Source organism: Camelus ferus, chromosome 3 (assembly GCF_009834535.1).
Source record: "Camelus ferus isolate YT-003-E chromosome 3, BCGSAC_Cfer_1.0, whole genome shotgun sequence".
Taxonomy (NCBI): Eukaryota; Metazoa; Chordata; class Mammalia; order Artiodactyla; family Camelidae; genus Camelus; species Camelus ferus.
In genome coordinates, this window is record NC_045698.1 from 92,111,188 (window position 1) to 92,130,254 (window position 19,067).

Below are 19,067 nucleotides of genomic sequence, written 5' to 3' on the forward strand. Positions count from 1 at the left end.
GGCGGGACCCGCGCATCCGGCCAGGCGGCCTTCCCGGGCCAGGGACCAACCTTCAAGTCCTTGCGCAACGAATGCACAGGATGCGCAGTTGAGGCTCTGGATTTGTGCAACAGAAAAGCCGAACTCGACAGTCAAGACATCAGATTGCAAGTGACCGTCACCCTGCCTGCCCCCAAGGGTTTGGAGCGATGTCTTAATGGAATCTGGGCACTGTGCAAACAAGACTCCCAATGAATGCACATTCTCTCTGCTAATCTCACTACTCAAAACGTGCACAAAACTTAGAAAATTAATACCTCTGCCCAAGCCAAAGGCCGCAGGGAGCTCTGGTCCTTTTCGCTATGTGTAAAATCCAGCTCCACCTCTGTACCCTCCTTTTCTTTCCCCTCCCTCTGCCTTTCCCTCGGCTCTCTTTTTGATAATATATATAGTAAGGCTTGCCTCCTGCTCCTCCAGTGGCCTCATCCCAGATGGGTACAGCCTCCACACCACTCCCACCCCCAATATCTTCCAGCTTGTCCCTCCTTTCCAGGAATTTGCGCTGGCTGAAGGTGCCCAAAGACCTATCTGGATTCGGCACACCTGGCCTTAAGAGGAGCCCCTTCCTGTCCCTTCCACTAGCTTTCCCCTCCCTTCTCTCCTGGACAAAGCTGTAGCTTGTCACTAAGGTGCAGTGACATCTCACTGGTCCTTTCTGACTCAGTGTGCTCACTTTGTTCTTCCCTATCATGGTGTTTCATATGCTATGTGGTAGTTATTTACAAGAAGCAGGCAAAACAATGGTTAAGGGAGCTGAACCTACAGCAAACTGCCTGGGTTGGAACCCTGCCTCCATCCCTTGCTAGCTTTTCAACCTTAGGCAGTTTACCTGTGCCTCCCTTTCCTCATTCTAAAAGTGACAATAAATATAATACCTCTGCCACAGGATTAAACATGATGAAATAAGGAAAGGGCTTTAAACTATACTTGAAATAAAATGTTTAATAAAATCTCCCTCTCTAGACTACAAAGGCCTTGATGTCAGAACTGAGACAGAGAGAGGGAGGGAGGGAGGGAGGGAGGGAGAGAGAGAGTATCTATCGGTGTTGAGTTGATCATCTTAGACTATGCTGTTTCCTTTTGCTTTCCTATAACTGGCAAGAAATCTGTCCCAACTACCATTTGCTGCATCACCACTCTCTGGGATCTGCCCTAAATTATCTTTAAAATGGTCTCCCCACCCCCCACCCCAGTTGGGTATATTTCAAAATACCTACTTCTAGCAGCTCCAGCTGCTGGCAGTGAGAAGGAAAAGCCCAGATCACAGCTGACTACTTTCTCCTGAGATATGTTCACTCTACTAGAAAAATTTACATCTACTCCCCAAGCCCCAAATTTCTTTTTCTTTCTTCCTCTTCTTCTCAGTCTCCTTTGGGTTCCTCTTCTTCTCCTTCCTCCTCCTCCCTTCCTCTTCCTCTTCTGTTCCTCCTCCTGCCCTTCCTTCTCCTCCTTCTTTGCCTTTCTCCTCTTCTTCTCCTTCTCCCTCTCCCTCACCCTCTCCTTCCTCCTCCTCTTCCTCCTCTCTGCCCCCAGCCTCCTCCAGTGCTGCTGCTGGTCAGAAGTACTGAAGGAGGAAGAGTTACCTGTGGAAACAAAAATGAGTACAGCAATCATTTCTCACCTGAGGCCAAATGTTATTCCCCATGGCAGCATTCCCTAGTGTTCTTTGTACACCCAGGAGAAGGTCATAACTGTTACACACACAGTGGTCCCACAGTTAAATAACTGTATGTGTGGCATGCTGAGTTCCATACAGGGAAAGGTTTCTGTAGAAGTCCTCAGAGCTTTTGATAAGCCTACATGCACCGTCACTGTCTGAGAGGTAAAGGGAATATGCAGCCCTCCTCAAACTTGGTTGACCACCCCTCTGCCCCCACCCCCCATACACACCAGCACCACACTGAACGTGAGCACGACAGACCTCGCTGTCGCTTGTTTTTTACTTTTGCTTAGTTTCATCATACAAAAGTTCAAAATGTTGCTGTTGTAAAGTTTACCTGTTATTTTCTTCATGGTTTTCAACATGAAACCTCTTTTCAAAAAAAATTATTACCTATTTCAAATTCATAAAAATATTCTCTTTGTATCTTCTTACGAAATGTTTTTTTTTAAATTTTTGTCACATTTAGATCCATCAGTGATTTGTTTATGTGTGTGCCTAACCAATTGTTTCATCATCACTGATGTACAATGCAAATAATATCAAAAAACTAAATTTTTATGTGTGTGTGTAAGTCTGTGGATCAGTTAGGATAAGGTTTAGTTGCTTCAAAAAGACAGAAGTTTCTTTCTTTTTCACATTATCCAGATAGGCAGTCTACGTGATGTGACATTCTGTGCATGCCTTCTATGCTGCTTTGCTTTGAAAAGCCTTGATCTTGTGGTCCCACATGGTGAAACTGGCATTCCAGGCAGCAGGAGGGAATGAAGGCAATAAAGGAAAAACAAGCAAACACTCTCAGGCGGTCCCAGAAGCTGCCACATGGTATATCTGCTTAACTATTGGCCAGAACTGGGAAGTGGGATCTTTCTTCTGGTCATCATATGTACAGCTAAAAATTCCACAAAATGTTAGGACAATAGATGTTGGCAGATAGCAGCAGTATCTGCCAAGTCTGTTTTTGGACTATTTAATCTGTTCAGTGAGATGCTTGAAATTTTTTTTTCTATTGTTTAAAATGTTTTATTTGTTTATTTATTGAAAAATTAAAATACAAAAAAAGACAAACAAGAAAATAATCAGCTATATACCACCTTTAAGAATCAACCACAGAAATGACCATTACATTACATCATTCTACAAAGCTTTCTATGCATATTTACAGACAGGAGCAAAGATCACAGAGATGATTAACAAGAATTAGACAATAATACAGATGCCATTTTAATAAAAGTATTAAATTTAATTTTGCTTGAATTTAAAAGAAGTTGAAGTGAAACTGATGGAAGAGATGAACTCTTGACCACAAGAGCTATATTACTTCCTAAAAGATACCTCTGAGGTTAAACAAAAATTGTGAAAAACACTAAGAGTTTGGAGTCGGCTTTTTTAATTACAGATTTTGATTGTGTGTGTGTGTGTGTATGTGTGTATTAGGCCTCAGGATTCTTTCCATCTTTCCACCTCCCTTGACCCTGCCTCCTGACTGTTCTACTTACATTATTATTGTTACATTGTCCAGTTATGATCACCATATTCTGTTCTAGTTACTTGGTATACATTTTAGATTTGAATAAATTCAATGCTCATCACTGGTCCTTTTATCAAGGATTTTTCCATTTGCAAGCTCTTTATTTCAATTCATCTCTTGATCCACTGAATTTCATTGTTAAGCTGTTTTCTCAAGGAGGGTTTGGATGTTTAAGCATATCTGTCTGTTGCTTTAACACTGGAACCATATCTTGGCTGGGTATAATATTCCTGAGTCTCACTGTCTTCCCCAAAGAATGTGATAGGTTTTGCTCCTTTTTTCCTGGGAGGAAGTCTGACTAGGCTGAATTTTTCCCTTCATAGGAGACTTTTTTCCCCTCTGCTTGTATGCCCAAAGAAGTCACTCTTTATCCTTTTCTTCCCCCAGTTCAATAACTTAACTAAAACATGTCTCAGTATTAAACATTCTGAATAAAGCTTTTCCAGAATATAATGTCTTTCAATCTGCAGTTTTAGTTTTGCTTTTTCTGCATTAGACATTCTCTTTTAGCTCCGTTTTTTATTTCTCCTCTTCAGGGGTATCAGTTAATCCTTATAGTGGATTATCTTTGTATTCCATTTCTGTGAAGTTTAATTTGCCCTTAGTTTGTTTCCATTCCATCAATTCTCTTGTTTTATTATCTCACCTTTGAGCCTCCAATTTGTTAAATTTATGTTCTTATTAAGTTGCTTTATATGTGAAGCCGTTGTAAGAAATTTCCTTTTGAGGGGAGGGGAGAAGTCCTTGTCTTTTACCCACTGTTTTCCTTCTATTTATCATTTATAATTTACTGTCATGTGTTTGCACCCATTTCTTTTCATCTTGGTTTGGTGGCTCTGTCCAGACTTCCTTTATGCTGCTATAACATGTTGGCAAGAGAGGGGCTTACTGACCGTTGCCCTGTGTTGGAGACCAGTCTGTTTTTCCCTCTGATCTAAGTGAGAGGCTGGGAATTTGGAGTCTGCACAGTTTTTGGTAGTCTGAAGGGGAGGAGGAGAAAGAGGAGTGCTCAGCCAAAGCAGAACTCAGTCTTTGTTAGAATACCTGTGCATGCTCCTGTCCTGAGGTTCTGATGAACGTCCAGCACAGGGCTCGTGGCACCTGAATAAGGATGGAGAGGAGGACACCATACACCTTTTCCAAGGAGGGAGGGTAACCCAGGCTTTGGATCAATTTCTCAAGTTGGAGTGTTGTTCTGGAGCCTTTAATCCATTGGCTGAGTCAGCTCCATGGATCACGCTCAAAACTTCCCCTATTTCTCCCCAATGCACATTTTAATACTGCTCATTCAGAGGAGGAAGAATATAAGGGCGTGACTCACTTCTGTTTCTTTTCAGCTTCAGGAGCACTGGGGAGAAGGTTCAAGATTTTGTCAGTCTCTGGGCGTTGAAGACAGAGTGCGGAGCAGAGATGTGCTGTGCCACTCCTTGCCACTCTAAAAGCTTCTGGATCTTCCTTTGGATGCCAAGTTTGATGTTTATTATATTGGTTGCTGATAGTAAATTTCCCATGATTTTATCTACTTTGTTTTATTTTGTTAGGAACTGAGAAAGAGAAAATTCTCTGGGGAAGTTTGTATCTACTGTCTGTATCTAGACGTGTCCCAACGCATTTTTAAAGCGGCATTGGCCATCTCTGTCTTTCACATCTGACTTGTTATCAAGGGCTATGAATGATGCAAAGCAAGAGCAGATCTGAGGAGCCTCCTGGGTCCTATGTACTGAGGTCCCAAGTCCTGAGATGTCCCAGCCAGGCAGGCAAAGTCTCCCATTTTGCCAAAATGATTCTGAAAAGCCAGATATAGGAATGACAGTCAAATGGCAGTACTGCCAGGGTGAGGTCTAGACCAGGAGTCCTGACCTGATGGAAAAGCTGTCGCAGAGAGATGGAACCATGTTCCAACTCCTCCCGGGAAGACTGGCCAGAGTTTGCACCGAGGCCAGATGCCGGGGCCGTGTGGCACAGGGGAAACAACCAGCAGAAAGCAGCCCCTCCCTGGCCTCGTGGGTTTCCGGCTGTCCTTTCTCAAGTTCCACGGTGGAAACTGCATACTGCAGAGGGGCTGGGAAGCGTGTCAAAACTTAGCCCTCCCTCCTCCCACCAGAGCACTTGGCATGGACGCTTTGTACACAAAGTGCTAGGAATGCCCTGGAAAGCCCTGGAGGTGGGAATCTCTGCCTTTTTTTTTTTTTTTTTTTTTTTTTTTTAACAGAAAAGCCTCCCGTAGCACATGAGTCCTCAGGTCCCCTGTGAGAGCCCCAAGACCACGTTTTCCAGGGACACATCCAGGTTTTGTAGAGCCTGAAGCTTATAGAATTTGGAAGGCTTTCTTTGAGAAAAAGAATACACAATTATAAATACAAGATCGGATATGGAAGTAATTACTTATTAAGATAAGAAAAGAACAGGACTTGAAGGGACTCATGCAAGTGAGGAGGAAACTTAAAGTTCATGTGTTTCAGGAGGTCCAGGGTACCCTTAGTAAATGGGCCACAGAGACACCCATGGGTTACAGACCCTGAAGCAACTCCTATAGTCCAGAGCTGCCCATTGGGGAGGAAACTCCACTTCAAATCTGGCCTGGAGGGCCCAAGGACAGGGGTTGATAGCAACTTTACAAGGGACTCCATATGACTTGTCAGAAGATCCTGCCATGGCTCTGCCCCATCCCCTCCCCCCACCCCAACAGTCACATTGGAACCTGGGCCTCCTTAAGGTGGAAGCATTTCTGCTCCTCCAAGGTAGTTGTGACCAAAAAGAATTCTTTGGGAAAAAATATGTCAACTGTCCAGTAATCAGAGAACTACAACCCATATAAATGGAGCACTTAAGATGCTCACATATGGAGAGGCTAGGTGACATGCAGCTGACTAGCCAGTCCATTCCAGCATGTTCTCCATCGCACCAGCCATGAACAGGTGGGATACAAGCTGGGGAGAGGCAGCCCCACATGGGGACATGCTAGGCAGAGATGAGGAAGTTAAAATGTTTTGCTGCTTGGGAAAAATATGACTCTCAAAGAGCATGAGGGAGGTGGAGAGAGAATGCTTCATTCTGGCCAAAGTACCAAAGGAAGTCTTCAGGAAAGGAGATGGTTAAGTCAGGAGAAGCAAATTTCAGGGCAAGGCTCAAGGTAGGAAGGGTTTTCAAACAGCAGAGCAATGGTTTTTAAACTGGGCCTGAGGGGCCATGGGGAAGAGTGGCGAAGAGAAGGGCTCTACCCTCTTCCCAAACAGCTCCACTCCATCTGCTTTATATATTGGGTTTTCATTTCAACAAAGGATTCTTCTGCAGCTAAAAATAAGTCTGAAAACCACATCTCTGGGGGGAATTTATTCAGACAGACAAAATGGGCCTGGAAAAGGCTGCTGCTGGAAGGAATCCAAGGAAACCATTGAGTCTGAGTCAAGAGAGCTGAGAGGTAGAGTTTTACCTGGAAACAAAGGGTGGGCCAGGGAGATTGGAAGAACAAATCCAAGGGAGCTGAGAGAAATTACTCTAACTTGAATTAGGAGTAGAAATAAAAGTAAATTAGCAATAAAGAAAACACACACACAAGGATGGGGCCAGATGACTCAGGAATGAAAACAGAACTAAGGACCTGATTAACGTAGAGAACCTAACCTAGATGAACCGATGACCGAGAGGCCAAGGCCCCATTACTCACCTGTTTGGCTCATACTACTGGTTTGCTAGGTATTCATCCCCTTCTTGTGGGGAGGGGAAGGCAGGAGAGGGAACAAGATAGAAGCTTTTGGGAAAGCAGGCAAAGGTTTGAGGGGACATTCCTCCATTCCTTAGTATGTGACAGGCCTGCTGCTGCAGGACTTGGGGCCCGGTGGTCCAGGACCTGCTGTGATAGAGGATACTGAACCTGACAGGCAGGATGGGTGTAGTCAGAGTAACGACCCCCCAAAGATGTCTATGTCCTCATCCACAGAACCTGTGAATATGTTACATTACATGGCAAAGAGGGATTCTGCAAATGTGATTAAGTTAAGGATCTTGAAATGGTGGAATTATCCTGGATTATCCAGTTAGGACAAAAGTAATCACAAGAGTCCTTATGAGTAGGAGTCAGGAGTGTCAGAGAAGAAGTGACAAAGGAAGCAGAGATCAGACTGATGCAGCCACAAGGCAAGGAACTCTGTCAGCTTCTAGGACTGGAGAAGACAAGGAAATGTGTTGTACCCTACAGCCTGCAGAAGGACCACAGCCCCGCCAACACCTTAATTTTAGCTCAGTAAGACTGTGCTGGGATGCTGGCCTCCAGAACTGGAAGATAACAAATTTGTATTTTTAAAGCCACACAGTTTATGGTACTTGGTTACAGCAGCAGTAGGACACTCTAGAGATGGCCCTGTGTCTAAGTGTGTGCACTCTGAACTCAAGTGTCTGGGTTCAAATTCCAGGGCCACCGCTTGCCAGTGGAGTGACCTCAGGTAAATTACCTTTCCTTCTGCGCTTCACTTTTCTCACATGCAAAATGAGGATAATAATCACTTCCACTTTATAAGGTTATTGTGAGGATTAAATATAAAATGCTTAGAACCATTTCTGATACAGTGTGAACTTTCAATAAATGTTAGCTGCTGTTAATAATATTGTGATTATTAAATAATCATCATTAGATTTATTTTCACCACCCTGCTTTTGCCTTCCCAACCTGGGACTTAGAATTGAAAGTTGATCAGAAGACAAAGCATGATTTCAGAGTCACAGATGTGAAGGCTGGACACCAGCACCCTTCACTCACTCATTCAATCAGCTATTTGTTGAGTGACTATTGTGTGCCAGCTGCTGTTTTGGTGCTGAAGACAAAGGAAGGGAGGAAGGGGGATAAAGGACTTCTTCCTGGCATTGCTCTAGTCTTTTGTCAAGAAGAAAAACTTTTCCAGATGGCCCTTAAAATCCTCCTGGGGGTCTCACTGACCCTTGAAATGAGTCACATAACCACACAGAAGTTTTAGGATTTCCCAGTGTTCGCTCAGACTAATGTAATATGTGTTGGCTGTATTATTGAGAATATTTAAATCTGCTGTACAAGAAAAAAAATGCAAAATTCATAAGCTCTGTTAAGTACATATAGTAAGTTGGTAACTCGTGAGATGTGCTAGACAGAATAAATGAAACATACGGATGTTGAACATGGAAAAGGACACAAGAACATAAGAGTGTTGTTTGTGGATAGAAAGAGATGGGAAAAATAAATTTTAAGGTAAGATGCTTATCTCTAATTCTAGATTGCTAATTCTAGACTGAAAGCTGTCATCCCCATACCAGCTCCCTTGGTGACCCCCATCATGATTCCATTCTGGCCCCTCGTGTGCTCTCCCCCGGCTTCCCATAGGGTCGTCTGTGTGTGATGGTTGTAACCAGGGATACTTGCCTGTGTTTCTCTGATAGAGCATGTATTGACTCCAGGCACTTTCTGTTCACTGAGCCCCTTTGTTCAATCTCAATGCTGTTTCTCATAACTACACTGTCGGTGAGGAAGGATGTTGGGAGAGGGAGAGCGAGAGAGAGCAAGAGAGAGAGAGAGAGAGCGCGCGCGCAAGAGAACACACTGTGGAACACAGGATTCAGGCAGTGTGCTCCTTCCCCTCTGCATCCACCTTACCCTGAGTGGATTCCCTTTCCCCAATTCTTCCCCTTGTTTCTCATGGCAAGCTTTAAATTGAATCCTTAAGCCAGGTGATTCAACCATCTTAAATTGGTCTATGAGTCCTATTCATGACCTCTGGACAGCTTGCCCAATACAGCACTTGGAAGCTACATGGAGTCAAGATAATTAATTCCCCATATGACAAACAATTGTGATCCATCCTGTAGGGCTGGGTGCCTTGCTATCTAAACAAAACTGGAGTCCTGTTAGAAAGAAGGGGAGAATGGCTGTTGGGTAGGTACCAAAAGTCACAAGGGTTCACTTGGTCTGGTCTTCTGACTCCACGTCAGATACACTGCACACATTTGAGATAGAGTCCATTTTTCCCATAAACTACAGATATGGGGACTTTAGAATTTGCTCTCATCTTTGAAGTCCCTCTTGTAGGGGAGGGGCAGGACTGGCTCACTTTTCAGAGTCCTGCTGGTCCAGGCTATTATGATCATAGAAGTTCTTGGACTGGCTAAACACTGGGGTCATTTCACTGTTCACACGACAGAGATTACTGAGCACTTCCTGTGTGCAGTGGGCATGAGGATAGTAAGGCACAATTACTGCCTGCCCGAGTCCAGAGTTCAACAGGAGAGAAAACATTAACATTGCTTATTATAATAATATACAGCCAAACTTGGCCACCCCTTTGAGAATCTGCCCTCCGCAAAGCAAAACGTGCCGGGAGTCAAATAAAAGGCACAAGCACCATCTTTATGGAGCCCAAATCCTGAGTCACCTTGGACCAGCAACCTGCTCCAGACTCTCACTTCCAGCCGCCACCGCGTTCCCCCTTCTATTTGTCTCACTCACCTCCCTTGCCTGGTGTGATGAGTGTGTTTGTTTTCTTTGGCCTCCAGAATCCTGTGTCCTGGCTAACACCACTGTTCCTCCTCCCCTTGGCTCCGCAGTCCCCTTGAAGGCCTGCTGGTAGATCCCGGGTGGCTCAATCTGCCTCTCGCCCTCCCAGCATGTGCTCTGCCCAGGCAGATACTGCACCCTCTGCCCAGGCTTCCTAGGAGAACTCATGGCACCCCTGCCAGGGATCCAGACAAGGATGCGAGGAGGGAGAGGCAAGGAGAAGTCCTCCGTGGATGACATTCAGATGCACGCCTCTGCTCTGCTCACGGCAGCTACCAACACAAAGGATGAGCCCACCCAAGGCAAACACACTGTCTAGGAAGGAAGCCAGGGCCTTGGGAGCTACATTAACTCTTCCAGGCCTCCACTGAGAGAATGACAGCAGGTCAACTCACATTACAAAAAACCCATCTGCTTTCTCGGCGTGCTCCGGCACAGCCTGGAGTTGTACACAGCGGCAGAGTATCACAAGCCCTGCTGCCTGACAGCACTAGCTCCTGACGGCTCCATGCTCAGCAGACCTCCCAGAGTTGCTCGGAAATCCTGTGCTTTTTCCTAGTCACCACCCCGGCCCATTCTCCACGCCAAGACTCCAAAGAGTGATCGCTGCCCCGCCCCACCCCCTTCGCACTCAGCTGACACCGGGACCACTTCTTTACAGAGAACATCCATTCATTCAGTCAACACACATTAACTAAAGGTCTCCTGTGTGCTAGAGCCATGGGGCTAAATCAGGCGTGGTTCCGGCTCTGGCAGTGCAGTGGGGCGTTGGAGGCACACAGGCAGGCGAGACACAGGGGCAAACAGGCCACACTGTGGCTGCCCCTGCTAAGCCTGCTAGGTGCGGGCCAGCTTCCAAAGCCCACCCCCATCCCCCACCCTCCGGCGCTCACCCAGCCCGACACTCGCATCCAACAGTGCTGCCTGGACCACCTTCCCTCTGGGACCCAAGAAAGTAGGGCCCCAACTCTTCCTCCGGGCCTTCCATTTTACAGTGTCAGTTATTTCTTCCTTTTCCCACATCTTAGATCTCTCCCTGCTTCCCTTCTACCCTTCTACCTGGCCTACACCCTCAAGTCTCCTCATCTAAAAAAAGTCTTACCTTGACCCCCATTCCCCTCATGTCCCCTGCTTATCTCTCTCGTTCCCTTTCCTGTCTTGAAGGAACAGTCTGCTTTTCAGCTCACTCGTGTCTTGTGTCTCCACATCTCCAAGGAAACTGTTCTTGCGGAGGCCACCAATGACCTCTCAATGGCCAAACCCACTGGCTTTTTTTTTCAGTTTTGATCTTACTCCTCCTACACTGCACAGGGTCCTGCTACTTCCTCTGGGATACTGTAAATACTCATGGAGAAAAAGAGCCAAATATATCATAAGTACATAAAAAGGAAAGTGTGGGAGGCCCCCACCCCAGACTCCCACTCCACTCCCTGGGGTGACGCATGATTTTCCAAATATTTTTCCAGGTATAAACAAAAGTAGAATACATGCACATTTAGAGTTTTTATACTTTAAAAAAGAAACGTGAGAAATCACACAGGCTCCACCCCAGCCCCTGATTCCCTGCAGTGAGCCTGGCTCCAGGCCCCGACCTCGTGAGGAGTGTTTTCAGCCTTGGCACTTCGCAAGAGCCGGACTTGTAGGTATCTCCACTGCATCTGGACTTGGAACCCATCAGGTCTGTGGCTTGAGTCTCTAGGTTTTTGTTCTGTTTCTGGTCCACGGAAATGTTTATCTTATTTCAGTGTAACTCCAACTTCTGAATTTTCTCCTTCTAAGCTTTATTTATCAGTGTGTTGGGCTTCAAAGCATGAACTTCCAATGCCAGTTCTCTTGCTCAGTGGGTGACTCTGTCGAAGCGCAAGTTAGATCCTGTCACTACCAAGCTCATAAACCTGCAATGGCTCCCACCTCCCTCAGAGTAAAAGCCTAAGTCTTTATCCGGCCACAAGGCTGTACATGATATAAGCCCCTCAATATTCTCTGACCTCTTCTCTTGCTCTCTCTGCTCCAGGCACACTAGACTCCTTGTCATCTCTTGAGCATCCCTTGCCCAGTCCTTTCTCTAAGCACCCCCCCTCAGGTACCCACATGGCTTGCTTCCTCATTCTTTCAGTTTTTTCTCTGTGAGGCTTTCCCGGCTACCTTGCGTGCAGTCTCAACTCTCTCTGTATTTCATGTCTCTCTTCCCTACTCTTTTTCTCCTCTCTCCTTTGCCGCCTCCTAACACACTATGTATTTAATTTTTCTTATTTGTCATCTACCTTCCCAAATACTGCAGCCCCATTAGGACAGGGATTTTTGGCTGTTTTGTTCACTTATGAATCCCCAGGGCCTGGAACAGTCCCTGGACACTTAGTAGTTTCTCAGTAAATGCTGGCTGAATGAATTAAGTGGCTGGGTTCATTTCAAAAATACCACACATGCACTTTGCTCCTGGGTAGTACATACAGTTCTTTAAAGCAGGATTATAACCCTGAACAAGGCAGATGAGATCCTACCTTCAAGGGGCTTGGAGGCTGAAGACAGGCACGGAACAAGAAATGACTGTAGATGGAGACACATGGTGATGGGGAAAGTGCAGACTGAGGTGAACAAGTAAGGGGGGACCTGACCTAGTGGAGGATCAGAGGAGACCACCTTGAGGAAGGGGCACAGACTGAAAGATGAGCAGGAGTTAACAAGGCACAAAGTCAGTGTAAGGTGAGAGGTGGGGAAGAAGAAATAGTCCAAGATGATGAAACAGAATTTAGAGAAAGTAAGACCCATTCCAGGGAGAGAGGAGGTCAGGGAAAGAGTGCTGAGGGACAATCCCAAGACTCCCGGTTCATGTTTACCATCTCCTTCCACTGATTCTAAGGAAATTTTTAATGTATGTTCCTTTCTGCTACAGTACTGAAAAGAAGAGAAGGTATCTGCAGATAAAGGATTTCAACAAATTTCTAGAAGGCAGGAAGTGGAAGGATGAGTGTTCAGGGAATGAAGCAGAGTGGGTGAAGCCCAGACTCCTAATGGACGGGGCTGCACCCACCGTTCAGACACTCCACGCCCCAGGTTCTGGACTCAGATACCACAGATGCTATGGAGGGCAGGAGTCAGAAGAGGAGCTAAAAGCCTGAGGCTAACTGGCCACTTGTATATTGAATATTTCTCCTCATTCACCTTCCCAAGCAAATGAGGATCAGGGTTAATTCAAAAAGACCCACACTTAGACATGTTATAGTGAGACTTCAGTCCTGTGAGGATAAAAAAAAGACCCTAAAAGCTCTCTTAAATGAAAAGAAGATGAAGGAGAAGAGGAAACCACATACAAGAAAAATGTCAGAATAGTACTAAACTTTTCATTAGCAACATTGGTTGCTTAGAAGAAAATGTAACAATATCTTCAAAGTTCTCAGGGAAAATTATTTCCAGCCCAGAATGCTATACCAAGTCAAGCTGTCAGTTCAACGTAAGGGAGAATGAAGACGTGTTCAGACATTAAAAAAGGTACAAAGCTAAGTCAGTGTTGCGTGTAGGAGAAAGGAGATCCATGAGGTTAAGTAAAATTCCTGAGTCTTCAACTTGATTTAGAAGTTTCAGTATGAATTTATGATGTATTTTTCTCTTTAAAAAATGTATTTCCAGCTCTGTCTACTGAAGAGGGCTAGAAAAATGACCAACCAGTATCAATGAGAAATGGTTTGTTTCGGGTCTATGGTAGGAAATACACAAGATGAAACTCGAACATCTTATCATTTCAGATATCAAGGAAGAATAACATCAAGAGGCTCAGGCGGCAACTGAACAAAGTTTCCACCAGCAAAAGAAGAAACGATGTGAGCATTCTTAAGAATAATAACCGTAATGAATTGAAACACATCATATGCATTTAAGTTTATTCATTCATTTAAAATTTTAAAGCTCACAGGTTGCCTTTAGAAGATGCTAGGGACCCATTATTTTTGAAAAATGGTAAATAAAGGGAATTTATTCAACCTTTCACATAGGAACCTCAGGGTAGCTACATAGTAAATGAGGGGAAATTTCTCTCAAATATAGACGTCTTCCACTTAATAAGTGAAGGAGTGACAGAATTTCACCATGTTGTAATCCCCAATAAATAATGGGTCTAGGCAAGGATCATCAATGGCTGCTCACATTATAAAAGAGAGACAAGAAGACATGATGTACCTCCTTTCAGAAGCACAGAATACCATCTATGCAGGTACTCAAACTTGAATCTGCTCAAGACTCTAGATTTAATTACTAATTCACAGGAAATACATGCGATAAAGGACTATGTCAAATGTCACAGCAGGAATGCAAGGAGCAAAAATCCAGATTGTGGGAAGCTTCACAAGAAAAACAGAAACAAAAAAAGTTCTTTTTCAACAAATAAGTTATAAGGAAAAAAGAGACAGGGGAACCATAGATTTAAAAAGACTCAAAACACATATCAAACAGCTGTAAACAGATTCAGTTCAAACCAGAAAACATTTATAAACATCAGGGAAATGTGAACACTGACTGATTATTTGATGATGCTAAAAAATTATAGCTAATTTTTAGGTGTGTTAATGGTATAGTGTTTGTTCCTTAAAAGAGCCCTTACCTTTTCCAGATAAATGCTTAAATATGTATTGGTGATATGATATCTAAAATTTGCTTCGAAATAATCTGGGAGTGGTAGGAAGTGACTAGGAGTACAGGTGAAATAAGGTTGACCATGAGTTAATAATTGTTGGAGCTGGTTGATGGGTATACGAGGCTTCATTATATTATTTTTCTCTCCTTTTATATGTGTTTGAAGTTTTTCATAACAAAAAAGTAAAAAAAAAATTACTGTCTAACCATCTTTTCTTAGGAAGTTACTTGATAGCATGCTTCAGTAGGTACTATGAAAAAGAAAGATGTGCCATTCAGAAACAGTGTGTCTGAGCCAGGACAGCGGTCAAGGCGAGGCCCAGGAAGGGAGCCGAGAGCTGCATAGCAAGCCTGGAGCCACCAGGCCAGACTGACCAGAGGGCTCTTAGAGAGAGGTAAGGGGTTGTGGGGAGGGATTTAATAGGATAGAGAGTATGACTGATGGCCCAGGAAACTCACAGAATGCAAAAATAGAAAAAGAAAGGCAATTATTCAGCCAGAAAAACAAAGCAACATACAAGAAAGGCAGGACTCAAATATGAAGCAAAATGAAACACAGCACAGAGGTGAGCTGCAGTGAATGGGTATGCATGGTTATTATAAAATTTTAAAAATTGTTTTGCCTTTTAGAACCAACTTGGAAAAAAAAAACTTATGGAAGATTTTGCTACAGTTAAGTGGACTATAAATGTCATCAAAGTGCATAACGTTTAAGTGAAGGTGTAGACAGGAATGGTTGGGGCATGGAAGGTGGTTGGTAGGGTGGGAGGTCTAATGTTCCCATCTTACAAAGTGGTAAATTAGGGGTAAGTCCATCCAAGACTGATAAAGAAATAAATTAAGGTGTAAGTATATTTTCTGAGGTTTCAGAACAGACCTGAAAAGGATCTAGGAATAGTCTGGGGAAAGAGAAGGGAGACAAAAAGTAATAGAAGTCAATTAAACCCTTAATTATTATGCTAGAACATTCAAGATTGATAAATCAGGAGACTTCGGTATAAGCATAATATTTGGGATGTGGATGTAACCACCAGAAGTACCAACACCCAGAACGGGCCAAAGGAGTTTCTGTAGGGAGAAGGCCTGGGGGTGGGGCGCACTATGTCAGGGCACTGGTGTTCCCATTATAAGCTCCTCTGTGCAGGTACTGCTTTGATCAAAAGCTGTATCAGAGAGGGTCTTGTGAGACATTTAAAACAGTTTACAGAATTACAAAGACTACCACGTAAATGATTAGATCAGTGTTCTAAATGGATTGCTCTGGCTGCAGGTAGAGAATGGAATGGAGATGAGGGAGACTGGGAGCAAGGAGATTGGGTGTAAGGGGCGGGAGTGGGGTGGGAGGACTGCTGCACACATCCAGGCTGGAGATGATGACAGCCAGGCATAGGAATGGAGAGAGCCGGCTGGATCCGAGAAGTGCTAAAGAAGGGGAGGAAGAATCACAGTGAGTGCCCAGTGAGGTGATTGATGGCCCATAAAAGTATGGGAGAGGGACCGAGGGTTAGGGAAGAAGGTAACCAGTTCAGTTTGGACACTTCCATTTGAGTTAGTCTGGCCCCAAATCCCGTCTCCAAACCGTTACTGCGCTCACTCACCCCTATCCTCACCCTACTCTCTTGTCACCCTGAGCTTCCCGCTGCTCTACAAACGTACCACATGCTTTTGCTTATGCTGATGCCTTTTCGGAGAATGCTTAGCTCTCCCTTCTCAGCCTGCAGAGTTCCTGATCATTCGGTCAAATATCTTGTCTTCTCTGAAAGCTTTTTTTTTTTTCTTTTTATGGTTTCATTTTTTTATTTTGTTATTTATTTATTTATTTATTTATTTATTTATTTATTTATTTATTTATTTAATTGAGTTATAGTCAGTTTACAATGTTGTGTCAATTTCCAGTGTAGAGCACAATTTTTCAGTTATACATGAACATACATATATTCATTGTCACATTTTATTTCTCTGTGAGCTACCACAAGATCTTGTATATATTTCCCTGTGCTCTACAGTATAATCTTGTTTATCTATTCTATATATGCCTGTTAGTATCTACAAATTTCAAACTCCCAGTCTGTCCCTTCCCACCCCGCTCCCCACTGGCAACCAGAAATTTGTATTCTATGTCTATGAGTCTGTTTCTGTTTTGTATTTATTTATTTATTTATTTTAGATTCCACATATGAGTGATCTCATATGGTAACTTTCTTTCTCTTTCTGGCTTACTTCACTTAGAATTACATTCTCCGGGGACATCCATGTTGCTGCAAATGGCGTCATGTTGTCTGCTTTTATGGCTGAATAGTATTCCATTGTATAGATATACCACATCTTCTTTATCCAGTCATCTGTCGATGGACATTTAGGCTGTTTCCATGTCTTGGTTATTGCAAATAGTGCTGCTATGAACATCCTCCCAAGAAGTGCTCCCTCCCCTGGGCGCCCCAGCATGCTAACAGGTTTCTGTCTATCCCTGAGCACATCTTCCCATAGGTCTCCATTTAGATGTCTCTCTTCCCCACCAGGCCACGGTTCATAGTAGAGAGAAACTGTCACTTTTTATCCTTTGTATTTTTATCTCTTAAACTAGAAGTATGAAGATATTTCATCTTGTTTGCCAACACTCCTAGCTTGGTGATGAAGACAAGGAAAGCCATATTGCACATGATTCCATAGGGATGCAGGCCCTGCAAGATGGCAGTGGGTTCCGGAAAAGTGAAAGTCTGTCATGAGTAGAGGAGGAGACGGGGACCAGGAGCTCAGTGAATGAACTGACAAGAAACATCTCTCCCCAGAAGAAAGAAAATACCTGCTGATCTATCATTTTGTCACATAAAATACCTCACAGAATGAGAAGCTTTCCTCAGGGTCTGGATACTTTTTATTTTGCTCCCCAAATTTGATGTACACATCAGGACTCTCCAACATGCAGCTACAGTAATGGGTTTTAGTTGAGACATACCTGGGCCAGATCTCATCACAGCCTTGGGGTCATCTGAGACCTAGGAACTTGAGGGATGCTGTTTCAGGACAGAATCTTCCATTCCAGCAATATTTGGATAAATCCCCTATGTCCTCCTAACCTTCTGTATTAGTTTCGTGGAGCTGCCATAGCAAATTACCACAAACTGGGTAGCTCAAAACTACGGAAATTTCTCTCACAGTTCTGGAGACCAAAAGTCCAAAATCAAGGTGCCCAAAGCCTCCTTCCCTGCCTTTCCAGCTTCTGAGGAATCCAGGCATTCCCTGGCTTCCTTGGCTGCAACACCCAATCTCTGCCTCTGTCTTCACATATCCTTCTCCTCTTCCGTGACTTCTGTCTCTTATAAGGACACTCGTCATTAGGTTTATTACCCATCTGGAAAATCCAGGATGTTCTCATCTTGACATGCTTAATTTAGCTACATCTGAAAAGACTCTTTTTCCAAATACAGTCACATTTATAAGTTCCGGGATGTAGATATACCTGTTGGCAGGGGCCACTGTTCAAACCACAAGGCCCTATGAATGGAAAATAACAAAGAGGACATGGGATTTGTTAACTTTGAGACATAGACAATTTCTCTTAATGGAGATATAAACAATGTTCTTTAAAAATTTAGACTGAATAGGCCTACTAGGGGAAAGGATTGAGGACTATTCATTCTCTATAAGTGCCCCCTCCAGAGACCCTGGCATGTAGAAGGATCTCAGCACATTTCTTTTAAATAATATCAGACTTACAGAACCTACCACTATCTACATATGACTCAGCACACCCTTTTCAAAATCTTACATCTTAGGATCCCTATGCCAGCCCCACACACATTGTCCCTATTCTGATGGCCTAACTTGTCCACGTTCATCCATTCCTAAAGGTCAGAGGACATTTTTTTCCTAAATGACTTTAATTCAAGTCTCCTTTAAACTCTCTCAGAAGAAGGGTACAGCTCAGTGGTAGAGTGTGTGCTTAGCATGCACGAGGTCCTGGTTCAATCCCCAGTACTTCCATTAAAAAATAAATAAAAATTTTTCAACCAGCTCCTAGAGTAATGGAAATAAAAGCAAAAATAAACAAATGGGACCTAATTAAACTTAAAATCTTTTGCACAGCTAAGGATACCATCAACAAAATGAAAAGACAACCTACAGAATGAGAGAAAATGTTTGCAAAATGACGTGACCGATGTGGGACTAATTTCCAAAATACACAAACAGCTCATACAGCTTAATGTCAAAAAAACAAGCAACCCAATCCAAAAATGGGCAGAAGACCTAACCAGACATTTCTCCAAAGAAGACATCCAAAGGGCCAACAGGCATGTGAAACGATGCTCAATTTCACTAATTATTAGAGAAATGCAAATCAAAACTACAATGAGGTATCACCTCACACCAGTCATAATGACCATCACTAAAAAGTCTACAAATACTAAATGCTGGAGAGGATATGGAGAAAAAGGAAACTTCCTACACTGTTGGTGGGAATGTAAGTTGGTACAGCCACTATGGAGGACAGTATAGACATTCCTTAAAAAACTAAAAGTAGACTTACCATATGATCCAGTAATCCCACTTCTGGGTATATATCCAGAGAAAACTACAATTTGCAAAGATATGTGCACCCCAATGTTCACAGTGGCACTATTTACAATAGCCAAGACATGGAAAGAAACTAAATGTCCATTGACAGATAAATGGATAAAGAAGATGTGTGTGTG

The 19,067-nt window shown here is 43.6% G+C and overlaps 1 protein-coding gene across 1 annotated transcript in view; it reads right to left on the reverse strand.

Moving 5' to 3' along the window:
• Nucleotides 1-19,067, reverse strand: part of SEPTIN8 (septin 8) — a 53,836-nt gene that overhangs the window by 26,848 nt on the left and 7,921 nt on the right. The gene's annotated exons all lie outside the window — the stretch shown is intronic.